Genomic DNA, 16,872 nt, shown 5'->3' with positions numbered 1-16,872 from the left:
GAGGGCCCATTGTGAAAGCAAGCATTGAACCTACCTAGAACAGTTCCACTTCAAGTAACAAGGATTAAAAGGCCTCAGGTTAATATGAGATTTGAAAGTTCAATCTGTGCTAGTCTGATGGCATGCTGAAATGAAGTGGTCAGAATCCAACGCACCCTTAAAGGAGGCACAATACTCAAGCTGAGGACACCTTTCACCAGCACCAATTCTGACTGCTAAGAAGAACAGATCATCAATGTGGCCCCAAGAGGGAGGAAAGGAGAATGAGGATGGGCACAGTAGAGAAGGAGATATGAAAATAAATGGCAATGTATGTGACTATGACATTGTCAAATCTCTTATCAAACTATGTTAAGAATGCACTGCTATGCAAGGTGGTAACACCAAAGTGAGACTCCTTGCTTGGGAATGGAATTTGCGATGTGACCCATGTACTACTAGCAAACATCTCAAATTTCACATTTGGCGACAAGAACAAATTGACCTACCTAATGTATATTAATAGGGTAAGACGCAATTTGTGACCACCTGCTATTGACCTCAAATACAGTGATGGAGGCCTGCAAGGGACAACAGATGTTCATCCCCACATTTGCATGCCCAAATGGGAATAATTTGTTTTAAAAGCAACCTTTGCACTTTAAAGTGACAGGTGCTTCTCTGCTAAAAAATAGTTTCATGTTTGGGAAGACATAAGGGAGAGTAGTCAGTGGTCTCGAGGACAGCTAGCAGCTACCTAGAGAACTCTGTCCCGTGGGGCCATTTTCCCTTTTGATATTCACATATAAACCCCCTTGAGGTGTCAGCTTCTAAACAATGGTTTGAAACCACAAGTGAGTTCACAAACCACTGATGTAATTCTTTCTGTATCGCATATAGGAGGGAGATGACGCTTTCATGACCCCTCCTATGTGCGATTCAGAAAAGGTTACAAAAGCTCTTTTTTAAAGAGAATTTTGTAAAAAGTAACATGATCAAAAGGTATTTTGAAGTTGCAAACCCAATAATTGCCCTTGTACAACTATCTGAATATTCCCTTATTACCAGTCTAGACATGAATAGCTATTTTGTAGCTTCTGCTTTTTTACTTATAAAAACTTATCAATCTTAAAAAAAAGTGAGTGACATAGAGCTGTGAGTGGAATCTGACTCTTTATGCACTCCAAAAGCATACTCTGCACATGTAAAACATATAAACATATAAACATGGGTCTTAGTGTAAATATATATATGGTCCTTATTGTACAAGAAGAAACATATACTATCATTTTATTTTAATTAAGGCAACTTCCCTTTTGTGAAATCTCAGATTTGAGTTGTCAGTGACTAGGAATCAGTGATGCATGAGTGAAATTTAGGAGAAGAAGGCCTATCATGCTTCACTTATTTGAAGTTGCCATGACCTGTGTGAAGGACCTACATTCCTGAGATCGCTCAACCACTAAGCGCAATATTTTGAACTCAAATATGCATCATTCACTTTGGTCTCTGGAGGATGGACTACCCGATAGCAGTAGCACCTGAACCTAGAATCCGAAGCCATATTTCCCATGAGCACAGAAAATCACTTTTGTTTCTCACAAGACCTTGGGCAGCAATCTTAGGTTCTGTTTGTCGCAGTCTTTAATGGGGAAAATAACAATAAGTCCGCCATCACACAATCAGGGTCACTGAGTTTCAGACTCAAAATATTTTTGCATAGCTAGTAATAAAATAAACTGCTGCATCATAGAAGCCACTTTGGTAACATGATGTTTGTAGCGATAGCAACACAACCAGTGCAGCAACAATAAAGACATGGTTATATGAAACATGCTTGAATGTGTAAGTAAATCCTTTTAATCATTTGTATGTTTTAAAAAAATATTATTGTGCATTTATATTCACATGTAGATGATACTTCAAGTAATAATGTTGTTAATATGCACAATGTGTTGGTATTAGTGGGGAAAGCCTTCTTCCCAAGATGGCTTATGTGTTCACCACATAGTCACTTCACTTGTTGAAAACAATGACAGAATGGTAAACGTAACAGCCACTAGCACATATGGAGAGAGAAGTACTATTCTGAAACCGTTCTATTTATTTTTCATTAAAGTAACAACAATAGCTTAGGCAAAAGCTTAAGTGGTCTTTAGCCTGTTCTAGAAAACTGAATAAAGATGTATGTGAAACTGGCAGTGAAAACCTGTTTAGATACAATTAACAGTATTCAATTAGTTGAGCTTGTCAATGTGTTTATGCCATTCTTACTGAAAAAAAATGAGGAAACTGTTTTGACAAGAAAGGTTTGCCCACATAGATTTATTGAAGTCTTTTTCATCTAGCAAAAACAACAATTGATGGACATAATGCAGAACAATGTCAAACATTCACCTCAGTACAGAGATCTGGGCCTAAATCCATCGTTTTTTTGCTCACCATGCCATTCCAGTTTGAACCCAGCCATATGCAAATCAGTCTTGACCCTGTGCCTCATGGGAACAGTCCAACCCGAACTGCCAAGCCAAGTCCTCCTTGGACTGGAACCAAGCATCCTAGGACCGGTTTCGGGGTTTCACCCCTCTTCAGCCAGGATAGCTTGATTCCAGTGGCATGGAGAGCACGGGACTCACGTCTGAGCATACCCGTCCCACTCGGGGTGACAAATGCAAAAACAACAATTGATGGACAGAATGCAGAACAATGTCATACATTCACCCCAGTACAAAGATCTGGGCCTAAATCCATCGTTTTTTTGCTCACCATGCTATTCCAGTTTGAACCCAGCCATATGCAAATAAGTCTTGACCCTGTGCCTCATGGGAACAGTCCAACCCGAACTGCCAAGCCAGGACCTCCCTGGACTGGAACCAAGCATCCTAGGACCGGTTTCGGGTCTGATTGGTTCTGATGCTCCGTCCATCACCACCCCCTTTTGTACCGCTTTGTTTGCTATAAGTTGGCAGGGTATGCTCAGACGTGAGTCCCTTGCTCACTTTGCCACTGGATTCAAGCAAGCCTGGCTGAAGACGGCTGAAATGCCAAAAACCGGTCCTAGGAAGCTTGTTTCCGGTCCAGGGAAGGCATGGCTTGGCAGTTCGGGCTGGACTGTTCCCATGAGGCACAGGGTCAGACTGATTTGCATATGGCCATGTCTGAACTGGGGTGGCAGAGTGGGCTAAAGAACGGTGATGGATCAAACCAAGATCTGTTGACTGGGTGTGAGTGTTTGATTGGTTCTGATGCTCCATCCATCACCACCCCCTTTTGTACCGCTTTGTTCGCCATAAGTTGGCAGGGTATGCTCAGACGTGAGTCCCTTGCTCACTTTGCCACTGGATTCAAGCAAGCCTGGCTGAAGACGGCTGAAATGCCAGAAACCGGTCCTAGGAAGCTTGTTTCCGGTCCAGGGAAGGCATGGCTTGGCAGTTCGGGCTGGACTGTTCCCATGAGGCACAGGGTCAGACTGATTTGCATATGGCCATGTCTGAACTGGGGTGGCAAAGTGGGCTAAAGAAGGGTGATGGATCAAACCCAGATCTGTTGACTGGGTGTGAGTGTTTGATTGGTTCTGATGCTCCGTCCGTCACCACCCCCGTTTATATCGCTTTGTTCGCCATAAGTTGGCAGGGTATGCTCAGACGTGAGTCCCTTGCTCACTTTGCCACTGGATTCAAGCAAGCCTGGCTGAAGACGGCTGAAATGCCAGAAACCGGTCCTAGGAAGCTTGTTTCCGGTCCAGGGAAGGCATGGCTTGGCAGTTCGGGCTGGACTGTTCCCATGAGGCACAGGGTCAGACTGATTTGTATATGGCCATGTCTGAACTGGGGTGGCAGAGTGGGATAAAGAATGGTGATGGATCAAACCCTGATCTGTTGACTGGGTGTGAGTGTTTGATTGGTTCTGATGCTCCGTCCATCACCACCCCCTTTTGTACCGCTTTGTTCGCCATAAGTTGGCAGGGTATGCTCAGATGTGAGTCCCTTGCTCACTTTGCCACTAGATTCAAGCAAGCCTGGCTGAAGACGGCTGAAATGCCAGAAACCGGTCCTAGGAAGCTTGTTTCCGGTCCAGGGAAGGCAGGGCTTGGTGGTTCGGGCTGGACTGTTCCCAAGAGGCACAGGGTCAGACTGATTTGTATATGGCCATGTCTGAACTGGGGTGGCAGAGTGGGCTAAAGAACGGTGATGGATCAAACCCTGATCTGTTGACTGGGTGTGAGTGTTTGATTGGTTCTGATGCTCCGTCCGTCACCACCCCCTTTTGTAACGTCTTTTTCATCTAGAGCACAACAGCCCAGAATCATGGGCATTATTAGGATGGCGGGCGGACTTTGTCCGCCCGCCATCCCGACTTGAAGAGGGACCGCCTGTCATAAGGGTGGGGGTCCCATGTAGGCAATTAGGATGCACCCGCCACAATGGCGGGCGCATCCCACATTTTTTACATTGCGGCGGGCTTTGCTGAAAGTACCGCCCGCCGCAATGCTAAAAATGCATGTCGCACATTCCAATGCACAACGTGACAGGCACCGCACGGTGCCTGCCACGTTGTCTATTGAAATGCAGGGGGGTACCATAGGTACCCCCCATGTGCACCCCCCAGAGTCCCTGGGGGCCCGCAACGGGCCCCTGCAATGAATACCCGCATGCATCTCCGTGGCAGCAATGCCGCCACAGAAAGGCATGTTTCCGCGCCCATAGTAATATGGCTGGCGGGGTCTCACAGACACTGCCACCATATTAAACTCTTTTCCGCTCGGTCGACTTGTTGACCTGGCGGAAAAGCGGCGGACAGTCTTTCCGTCCGCCGCGGTCCCCCCGCCATAGTAATATGGCGGGGGGAAATGGGTGGCGGGGGGAATGGGTGGCGGCCGGGGACGGATTTCGGGCGGAGATCCTAATGGGCCCCCATGTGTCATGATGAATTTGTAAAGTGGTTTAGAAGCAGGATTTCAATCATTACAGTCATTGTGTCTAGAATCTAAGTAATTGTAATTGTAACTGCATTTATATAGTGCTTTCTATCCCTGACGAGGCGTCAAATAGCTTTTTTGCCGAGTATCACGCTACTCCGGAATCCATAAAGGATTAGTGGTGAATTAGTATAGGGAAATATGAAATTTGAGAAGTGGACATGATAGTCTGGTATTTTGATTGAAAATGACGGTGGAGGGACAGAATGGAAAATTCCTCTGTTCTCAATTACACACTCTCTGTTCCAAGTGACCTTGTATGGAAAACACTGTCTCTGGGGATATCCTGCACCACTATACATTCCATAAGAGCAGTATCCATCTGGGCAACAAGGATCCCCTCATTTATATCTGAAAACCCACCTGTATCTAATCTAATGAAAATCCCATATTAGCAGTAGCGGCTGGCAGGGAACAAGTGTGAAGGTCGAACGGGGTGTATGACAATTTTTTTTTAAATGTACCTCCATGCCGAGTCCCCAGCTGCCTCTCCTCCGTTGAGTTGTCCCTCTACATCTCTCCAGAACCAGGAACCACATAGACTACCCCATCTGACCATTCACAATGCTGCATTGCAGCGTTGTGATTGGTCTGAGCGCCGTGGATCGGCACTCAGATGGGGACTGGGAGGCTTTACATGTTCCTCACCACGCTGTGTAATGCAGCCTGGTGGTGGGCATGCAAAGTGTGCATGACTACTTGGGCAGCCTAAGAGTTCCGGCGCACTTAAGGAGTGCAAACCACTCATCCTCTCGGAAGTAATGTGAGTGCCAGCCGCGCCCAACCTGGCCCCAAAAAATAATTATATTTGCTATTATCATTGTATTTTTTTTACACTGCTCCGTGAGAAGTGGTGCGACGATCCACCACCTTAGCGCAGGTGGTGCCACTGCATATTGGAATGTAGTATCTAGCAATTGCTGCAGACTCATGTGGTACCTTTTAGTGTAACAACTTTAGCAAGAAATGAAAAAAGTGTGGCAGAGTTTATTCATTTCGTTGCAATTTAATTGTATAGGCCTGCTTTTTAATTTCTTTCATAAGGTCATTTATCTCTCAGTTCTTTTATAATGTAGCCGAAATGATGTTGGAAGGATAATATGTAATCTCATAAATGACTTACACGAAATGCATAAAATGCATTGATTGAAATATACTAAATTATCATAATCTGTGTGCTATCGGGGCCTCGGACCTGTGAAACCAGAGGTACCCCTCGCGTTATCCTTGCTTTAGTGGATAAATAGTATATCTCAATGTGAGCTGTGTTTGACCTACACATTTGGAGCATGGATTGCAGTGCACATTTCCCTCTAGACAGTGTATTGGTGATATCACAGCAGGGATTAGGAAGGCAGTATATGTGCTTCTGTTTTATCATTAAACATCATCAATGGCTCCTTTCATGTTTCCAGATATATTCCATACAATATGCAAAGTCTGTAGGCAGTGCTTGAAATTTAAAATGCAATTTCCTTCTGAGGAACACTTTGCTGATAAACAAATGAATGCTGCCAGTACGATCTCAAGATCTATCATTACACTCCAAACTATCAAGTCATCATTGTGTTTTCATGGCTAAATAACTTATTAGAATTTGCTAATTTAAGGGCCTATTTTATCCTACTATTTACTGAAAATGACTGCACTTAAAATTGATTAGAAATGTTTTAATGGAAAGAAATGTCCATTCTTGAAGTATTTAAAAAATGAGAGCGCTGTAACACTTGTTTCATAAAGGTGAGGAATGGCAAGTAAGTTATTCAGTACATTTAAAACACCTCATTAAAGTTTGTGCTTGCTATCTGAAGGGGGCACAACTCTAATCAACAAATGTTATGTGCTCCATATTGCTACTGTTAAAGTATTCTTTTTTGATACTCGAAAACTTATACTCATAACACTGAACCTTAAAAAACACATCTTTGGCTACCTAATAAAGAGAAAAGGTGGTTCAAAGTGCTTACACTTGTATATAAACCTCTAGGTAAGAATTCTACTAAATACCTCTTGCATTAGAGACCTCCGTGTTTCCTTCTCTTACTTCTCTGTTCCTTCAAAAAAGTTTATGACATCCACCTCCCGTGTCTGAAAAATTCAGATTAACTTCCTCTCCCCCTATTTCCCTAAAAATCTCTAAAACACAGAGCACGTGCTTCCCCTTCAAGTCTCACCATTCTAATAGTGTCCCATAAAATAGCAATGGCCATATGTACGAAAACATTTTCCCATAGACACAGAATGGGTGAAACCCTTTGATACATCTCGCCCCAAGTGTTGAGATTACAAAGGGGCTGAGGTCAAAGATGCTTGATAGCAACCAGCATCTGGGTTTCCACCAGATCTTCCCTAACAGCTGCTGGTGTTGTTCTAGGGGTACAATCACATTCAGGGGTAACAGGGGCTTGATCTAAGGCGAATTTTGTCTCAATTTACAATGCTTTTTCTTTCACTGGAATTTGTAATGTCACCATTAAGTCAGGGGTAAGTGAAAAGTACATCAGATTAACACAAAGAAAATCTTTTGTGAACTGGGTCAGCACTCTCTAAGTAATGGTGCTCAACATTAATGCTACCATATTAAAGTCATTACATGTGGCCTCACCTCTAATAGCAGGTGCATAGAGTGGGACTTCACTAAGTTAATTTATCACCAACCGTAGCTGTATATTTACCTCATTGTACTCAAGAGCATGGGAATCAATGCAACACAAACTTTACGTCTATCTAGCAAACTGCAGAACTATGACTGTTGCAGGTTAGTCACAACTAAATTACATTGGTATATTCCATTAAAGTTGTAAGTGCAATTTGCAGCTTTAAATATTCCTGTGCAATGATAGTTGTGTTGTCTGCAATAGGTTAAAAATGCCAATAAATGTGCTTCAAATTTGGTCCAGCAAGTGTTTTTTCCTAATGCCAGGAGCTTATCAGATATGTGTGCATTAAACATTAAAGGGGAAAGAGTGGTACATATTTGGGGTCATTCTAGGGTTAATATGCTTTGCACTAGTGAATTGCATACTTAGAGACTGAGAAAAATGTTTGTGTACAACAACTTCAGAGATGTCAATAGGCCTTGCTGACTCAAACAAGCAGTTAGTTATGCCAAGAGCAGACTCCAGTCCAAACAGCCAAATTGTATCTTCTTCACTACTATAAAACAGCAGTTTAATTGTGTCCTCTAACACCCTATGGGAAAAAAGCCATCAATATACAACAAATTGGGCTTGTTGACAGTCCTTCGTGGAACATTGATTGTAACACTTTGAAAATAACTGCCTTGTAAAACCATACTTGTAAATGTGCTAGACCTTTTTTACATGCTCCCTAAGACTGTATTTAATAATACATTTAAGTAGTTGCTTGAGGGGTTCATCTTCTTCCACTGTTTAATGACAAAAAATACTCTACTTCCCACAGGGTTCCATATTTTGATAAATCAGAAATATTGGGCAAAAAAAAACTGACTCGGGTAACAGTATTATCTTTGGACTTCTTTGCACCTGATTCCAAGTTGCCAAATGCAGACTTGCAAAAAAGTGAATAACATGCAGAACTATAGCTTATACTAGTACTACCACAATGTGTTGCCATTGTAAATCCCTCCAGGTGACATATTGTAAGGACCCTGGTTGGAAGAGCAATACCCACACAAATTAGAATCTGAAATCAGTCACAAATATTACTTAAATCTGATTTCAGTATTACCAGCCTCTCGGAAAGAGTCACGGTTGTGAAGGATGACCAGAGACCAAAAGGTGAGACTAGGAGCCTATACAACTAAACGAGTCTAAATCATATAGAACAGGAGCAGTAGGTTAATATTCCTTTTTTCAAACTTTGTTAGTGTTTTAGAAGAGTTATTAACATCCGAACATGTTAATTTTCGTGTTGGTAATAGGCTTTAAAACTTTTCCATACTGGCTTTCTTGCTCACGTACCTCCCTTTCTCTCTGACCTTACTTAACACTGTTATACACAGTTTCCTTTTTCCTTCTATCATTTTCAAATAGCTTTTTCATTTTCAAATAGTTTTTTTTCTGTTTCTGTGCCTCTCTTCTATATTCTCACTTCCCACGCATTCTTCCTCTAGTAAAAAAAATTGTCAAATTGACACAACAGTGACTTGTGCACTCCACTCTTCCTCAAAGGTTTAAGAAGAATTACAACTTGGTTGATCAATTTAGTTTTAAAGGCTTTGAAATGAAGCCATTGACACACTTGTTCAACTCTTAGAATTTCCCATGACTTGCTTTGAAGCTCCTTGCTTGCAATGTAGTGTTTATTCGTAATTAGATCACTGAGAGGTGAATTAGCAGATATACTCAGGATTATAACAGATCATACAAAATGATTCCATGCTGAAAATAACATAATGTCTTTCACATAATTTTCCACTCATATCCGGCATAAGAAAACAATTGCAACCAGGTCTACCAGTGAATGAATGACAAACTTGTATTACAGGAATCTGTAGTTTTCAAGGTTTATCAAAAGGTGAGAATGTGTCTAATCGCTTGATCGTCGTTTAACTTTTTAAGTGGCCTTCTTTTTGAATACCACATCTTAATAAAGAATTGAATTGAATTGAATTGAAAAAATTGAGTGAGTGTCTTATCAAATCAAAATCTGCTAGAGACAGTTCAGTATGTAGTGCAGATTCTCTCCCTAAAAATGATGGATCGCGTCCCACTCATAGCAGCATAAAATATATTGATGATACGGAAACTTATGAATGTTTTTGCGCTGGATCAAGCAGGGTTACCTACTATACATATAGAGCACTAAGGGCCACATTCGGCGTGCTCTGGTAATCCCAATGGGGCAGATAATATATTTTCTCCTTGTTTTTTTTGTTTTTTTTTAATTATTGTTCTTTACCAGCACATAAAAGTCAATTAAATCATCATTAACAACATCACCCCACCCCACCCCTCCACCCCGGGTCCAAAAAGTGACAGAAAATAAGAAAACAAAAATACCAAATACAAAATAAAAGAGAAAAAGAAAGAACAAAAAGGGGTAGTTTATATTTATCAAAGCTAAGGCACAGTCATTTAAGATATATGCAGAAATAGAGAGTGACTGTCTAAGCTAAAAGAAGAGAGCAGACTTAAAAGAAAAAAGAAAATAGGCCAGGAGAGGAGCAGGGGATCGGTGGAGAGAGGGAGGGAGGCAGAAAGAAATCGCAAATATACAAGAAAGTATTATACATATACATTATACATCCTGAGCACTCAGAGTATCAAGCCATCTAGTCAGAGGATCCCAGACCACTAGACCCTTTTCTCTTGCCCTTCTTCCCTTCTTAGCGTAGACAGCTCTCTCCAGCCTATAAGTAGCAAGAAATCTGGCTTGCCAAAGGAAGGGGGATTCAGATCTTTCCAATACATAGCAATACATATCTGCAGAATAGTCATAGCAACGAACAACAAAGCACCGCCTTCTTTAACATCAAGTAGATCATATAACCCTAGCATAATGGTAATTGGCATGAGTTGAATATCTGAAGAAAGGATTCTGTTAAAAAATAATTGTACCTCTTTCAGAAGTGGCGCAAGTTTTGGGCATGTAGCGAACATATGCACAGAATCTGCACCATCGTACATCGAGGACAAGTGGTTCCAAGCCCAGTTGCCCATTTGGCAACCTTAGTAGGAGTTATATACATAAAGTATCCCGTCTTGCAAAATTGTACTTGCGGTGTAGGGGATAACAGGTATGTTCGTGCTAGGCTTAATGCAGAGCAAAAAACATTAGATGAGATATTTAACTTCAACTACGGTAGATATCTCCTATCCTGGGTATTTTAGAGCTAAGCAGTTTGTCTATAAAGACTACTGCTACAAACCCGGCAAACCTGTGGTAAATAAATTAATTACCAGATCTGAATTTCTATAAATTAGCAATACCAATAAAATAATGAACTGAGGAGTCCATGGTGTGCGAGTTAAATGGGCCTTTATTCATTAACTCGAGTTAAGGGAGAGCTCCATCACCTCAGCAGGTTCAGGATTGGTCTGAAGCTTTATTCACAGAGTTCAGCTTTTATACATTTACACAGTATTTTGCAAGGCATTGGGAGAAGCCCTCCTTCTTTGTAGCAAATGCCTTTACAAATCAGTATTGCTCAAGGTGCATAAGCAAAACACAGATAAGCACATACTTTTCAAGGATGTAGCTTGAGGGGATGCTATCAGAGGGTGGGGGAGCTTGCGTGCCTGAGAGATAAGGGTGTGGTGCGTGGGTCATGAACAGACAACCTTGGAGGGAACTGAAATATGTGACAATCTGCGTTGCCCCAGTGAGTCTTAGGCCAGCTGGCTTAAAAGAGATACGAGATAAACTTGTTTTTTTCAGAAAAAGGGAAGACTGGTGGGCCATTTCTCAGAGTCGGCCTAACCACAAAGATGCATGGGTGTAACTGACTGAAAACAAGGGGCAGCTTGAGGAGATACGTGAACTGGCTTGCCCTGGGCAAACTAAAGTGAATTCTAAAATGGATGCTGTGTCTAAAATGGATGCTGTATAGCATTGTTTTTAGAACAGCAGAGAAAGGAAAGTGTGCGAGGGGACAGAACCGGGAACGCGATCTTTTAATTAATTAATTTTAAATTTTATTTTCTCATTCCCTCCTTGTCCCCAAGCGCAACTTATTTTCTTTTTAGGCCACTTCTATGGACATGAGACCGTCCACATGGGCTTGCAGCATCATTTTCTCCTTTTCTTTTGCTCTTTTTATTGGTTTTGGGACGAGGCATGTATCACAGAGACCGCACAAAGCGGGGCCACACTGGACACAAAGGCAACATGATATTATGAAGGCAAGGACCATCCCAAGTACGGCCAGCATTTTCCATCCCCATGTTGAAATAAGGCTCCATATCCAGTCCATCAGGGACCAAGAGACTGTGGCCTGGTCGAGGTCCTTTGATATTACATGAAGTCGGGAAATAGCTGCGTACACCGTGGGTGCGTTATCAGGAATATAAATGCAGCAGCTAGAACCGATCAATTTGCATGCCCACCCCCCCCCGGTCCGCCAGGATGATGTCTAAAACCAGACGATTTTGTAACATCATGAGTCTTTCGGAGGCCATTTCAGCAGTGATGTTGGCCAGCGCACCGGCCGTCTCGTCAATAGTGTTTTTCAGCACCCGAGTTAATTGTCTTATGTGACGGCTATTAATCATGGGTCCCCAGAAGGGAATAAAGCCTTTAAAAAAGTCTCCTGCCTCCTGTCCTGCAGTAGCCTCTGCATCTATGACCCCCCTTCGCCGCCTGCTCATGGTCGACAGAGGGTCAATCAGATGATAATCTGCTGGGGCAGTATAGGTGGGAGGTAACAGGAAGGCAATATAACAGGAGCCACTCCACCCAGTGGGTAGCCACACATAGGCTTTGTTTCCGCAAATAAAATAAGAATTAGGCGATAACACCAGATAGGGGGACATCGTGGTGTTCTAACTCCTATGAACTAGACAAGAACTTTCCCCCACCGGCTTATCTCCTATACCTGTTATACATAGGGCTCCCTCTTGTGGTATCACCCATGCAAAGGATGGTGTTAGTTTCCTTTTTGTTCTTTTCATACCTACAAATATGGTGTTGCCGCTACTATTAACGGTGTTCATTTCTTCCTTCTCCTCTTCCGTGTAGGGAAGAGTGTAGGTGTCATTTTCGGACCTATAACAAAAAGGATAGGCCCTGTTTCCTGAAGTATTACGCCAGACGTGTTCAGTAAAAGAAGAGAGGACAGAATCATTTATTCTTCCCGTCCTCTGGTCCTCTTGCAACATGAGTTTCCAAGCCAAACAGGAACCTGCCATAGAAAAGGGGTATGAAAGTAACGGGACACCTTTGCTGACCGAGTGTGGCATTAGTCCACAGACCCAACAGTCAGTGGTGTTAATCGATAGTTGATGATGATGTAACATAGAAAGGAAAGTGTTGTTGCGAAATTCTAGGCGCCTGTCTGCAAGATGCGTAGGTAGTTCTAAATGGGAGTGCACAGTAGTACTGTTTAACATTTTTGACAAAGGAGGGGGGTATGCCAAGTGTAAGATCCACCCCAAGCTTGCAACAAAAAGGACAACAAATAATAACATTACTAAAAAAACAGAATATCTCTGGCGTAGCATTTTACAATACTTCTTTCTCATTATTGTTATTTTTGTTGCTCCCCCCACAATCTGCAGAGATGTAGTAGTCATCGTCTGACCGTTTCACCAGTCAGTCTGTACCAACTGGACTTTTGCGGAGCGCAGTTTTGATTTATAAGTTTGTTGTGGGGTTGGATCCAAAAGAGGGGGCAAGTAATCTGCGTTATCTTTGTTTTAAACAATGTCCTTTGTGTCCCCAAAGTACTTTTTACAATGGCTGGCGTGGAGCCATCCTTTCCTTCCTTCAACTTTTACTGCTGTCCGTGTAGTCAGAAGTACCAACTTCGGCTGTTTCCACCTGGGCTCCAAGGGCGATGTTCTATCAAAGTTTCGGACCAGGACCCAGTCCCCCGGCTTTTTCGCATGCTCTTCGGGACTGGTGTGATCTGGAAAAGCAGCCGCCACCTGTGAACGACAAGAGCGTAGTGCAGACATCATGGCGGCAAGATAATCCGTCAACATATTGCTGTCAGTATCAGTGATAGTTTTAGGTCTAGGTGTGCCCCACAGGTCTTCCGTAAACTACCTCATTATGAGATAGACCGGTCCTTGAATGCGCTACCATTCTCATATAGAAGAGGGCCACCGGCATAGCTGTGACCCAGTCCACACCCTTTTCCGCAAAGATTTTTGCAATTTTAGGGCCTCATGTAGGAAGCCAAATACCGGTCGGTAACGGCCGATTTTCGGTAATTATACCGTTACCGACCGGTATTTTGGCTTTTGAGATGTAGGGGGAGAATTTCATGATTCGGTATTTACCGAATCGGTAAAATTACCGAATCGGTAATATTACCGATTCGGTAAATTTACCGATTCGGTAAATACCGAATCATGAAATGAGATGTAGGGGGAGTGTGTGGTGGGTGTGGGGATTCGTTATTTACCACCAACTAAAGGTTGGTGGTAAATGACGAATAGGTGAAAAAAAGCAATTTTGTGCACGTTTAAGTGTGCAATGTGGCAGACATACATGCCCTTAGGGCATGTATGTGCGCCACATGTGCACACATGGCCGAATCAGGGGTGCAACAGGGTGTCAATGTGACACCCTGCCACCCTTGCATGTGCTCCCCCATTACCGAATTGGTATTTACCGATTCGGTAATGAGGCATACCTTCCCATCAATGGGAAGGTATGCCTCATTACCGAATCGGTAAATACCGATTCGGTAATTACCGAATTTTTCCGATTCGGTAAAATTTACCGACTCATTACCTACATTGCATTTACCACTTCATAAATACCGAATCGGTATGATTCGGTATTTATGAAGTGGTAAATGCCAGCCCACCTACATAAGGCCCTAGGTCTTCAATGTCTGATTATGTCTTTCGACTAGGCCTGCTGCTTGTGGGTGCCTGACACAGTGGAACTTCCAAGTGTACCCTAACAACAATGATTCCTGTTCCATTAATTTAGAGGAAAAAGGTTGACCATTGTCAGAATAGATAACTCGTGGCAGTCCATATCGAGGAAAGAATTCCCTAACCAATTGTCTAGCTGTTGTTTCGGCTGTGTAATCTGGTACTGGATAGGCTTCTGTCCACCTAGTTAATGCACATACAACCACTAGCACGTATTTCTGTCCCCTACATCTATCCATTTGTATGTAATCCATTTGTAGGACCTCAAAAGCCTGTTCAGGAGGGTGAAATCCACCTTGCTCTACAGACACCCCTTTTCCCGGATTGAACTGACAACATATCATACATGTTCTGACTTTGTGTTTTGCGGCAGCTCGCAAGTTTTTGTTGTGCCATAATGGTCGTAAGCTATCTAACATTCCTTTCTCACCTAGGTGTGCTGGACTATGTGTAGTTTCTATGATTATGGGTACCATTGAATCGGGTAGGAACAACACTGTTTTGTCTTTTGTCACCCACCCCTGTTCAGTCTCTGTCCCTCCTGCTTCAGTCCATTTTTTCTTTTCCTCTGGGGTGGCTTGGGCCTGTATGTCTATGATGTCTTTGGAAGGGTCTCTTACTACCAGAACTGTATCCTGTTGAATTTTATGGGAAATGGCTGCTGTCTGGGCTGTGTGTTTGGCAGTTTGATCTGCAAGATCATTTCCTTTGGAAACATCGTCTGTAACTTTGGTGTGGGCTTTGCATTTTATAATCGCTACTGCCGTTGGTAGGTGTATGGCATCCAACAGGTCCTGTATTAAAGGTCCATGTTGTATCTGTGCTCCATGGGAGGTCAGAAAACCTCTTTCTTTCCATAGAGTCCCGAAATTGTGAACTACCCCAAAGGCATACTGCAAATCTGTGTAAATGTTTACTTTTAAATTTGTCGCCCACTTACATGCCTGTGTGAGGGCGATTGATTATACAGCTTGGGCTAAAAGGGTGTCTAATCTGTTTGTTTCTAGGACCCTACTATCAGTGGTTATGGCATAAGCTGCCGTTAACTCTCCTGTACTCGTCCGCATGCATGACCCATCCACAAAGAGCGTAACATCTACATTTGATAGTGGGACATCAGCCAAGTCTTGTCTGGGTTTGGTGACAATCTCTATCATTTTAATACAGTCGGGTGTATCTTCATCATTTGTGGCATTGGGTAGCAAGGTAGCAGGATTTAATGTGTTACACCTCCTTATCTCTATGTGTGTTTGGAACAATGTCAGTTCATATCCCGTTAATCGTGCAACTGTAAGGTGTTGTGTTTGTGTTCTGTTGAGTAGGAGTTCCACCGCGTGTGGTAAAAGTACTGTCAGGGGGTGTCCGAGGACAATGGCATCGCTTTGTCTGATGGCTAAAGCTGTGGCAGCTACAGATTTTAGGCAGGCAGGTAGGGCCTGTGCGTCTGGGTCTAATGTACTTGAGAAGTAGGCACAGGGCCTGTTTCTTCCTGCTTGGTCCTGCGTGAGTACTGAAAGTGTTGTACCGCCTCGTTCTGTTGCAAATAGCGTGAAGGATTTGGTGTAATATGGAGTAGCCAGGACTGGGGCCTGACAAAGTACTTGTTTTAGTTCCTCAAAGGCCTCTGTATGCTCAGTTGTCCATGGCAAAGATGTCGATAAACCGGCCTCCAAAGTGGTCAGTTGTATCAATGGTTTGGCCAAATGGGCATACTGAGCAATCCATTGTCTACAATATGATGTTAAACCAATGAAGGCACGTACTTCTTTCTGTGTTGTTGGATGTGAAATAGTGGCAATTAATTGTATTTGGTCCTGTGTAAGTTGTCTACCCTCCTTGGACAGCAAGTGCCCAAAGTAGGCCATTTGCTGTGCACAGAACTGTAATTTAGAGGGTGAGACTTTGTGTCCTTTGTCTGCAAGAAATAGTAAGACCTGGAGGGAATCTTTTTCGCACTCTGTTTCTGACTGGCCCGTTATGAGGATATCATCTACATATTGTATGGGTGTTGTGTTTATAGGCATCTGGATGCTGTCCAACTGCCTCTTCAGGGCTTGACTGTAGATACTGGGACTTTCTGTATAGCCCTGCGGAGCTCTCGTAAATCTGAAGCTTCTGCCATTTAATGAGAACCCAAAAAGATATTGGCTGTCCTCATGAATAGGAATGCTGAAGAAAGCGTTTTTCAGATCTATGACAGTGAAGAAAGTAGCCTTGGGATCTATTGCTGTCAAAAGCGATGTTATGTCAGGTACCACATGGTATTTTGGCACTACACATTTGTTTAACTCTCGCAGGTCCACTACCAAACGATATACAGGTTCAGCAGTTGGGTCCGTTCTTTTGAGAACTGGAAGAACAGGTGATTTGCAAGTATTGGAA

This window comes from Triturus cristatus, chromosome 8 (assembly GCF_964204655.1).
Source record: "Triturus cristatus chromosome 8, aTriCri1.1, whole genome shotgun sequence".
Lineage (NCBI taxonomy): Eukaryota > Metazoa > Chordata > Amphibia > Caudata > Salamandridae > Triturus > Triturus cristatus.
Note: the sequence above shows the minus strand (reverse complement) of the source record.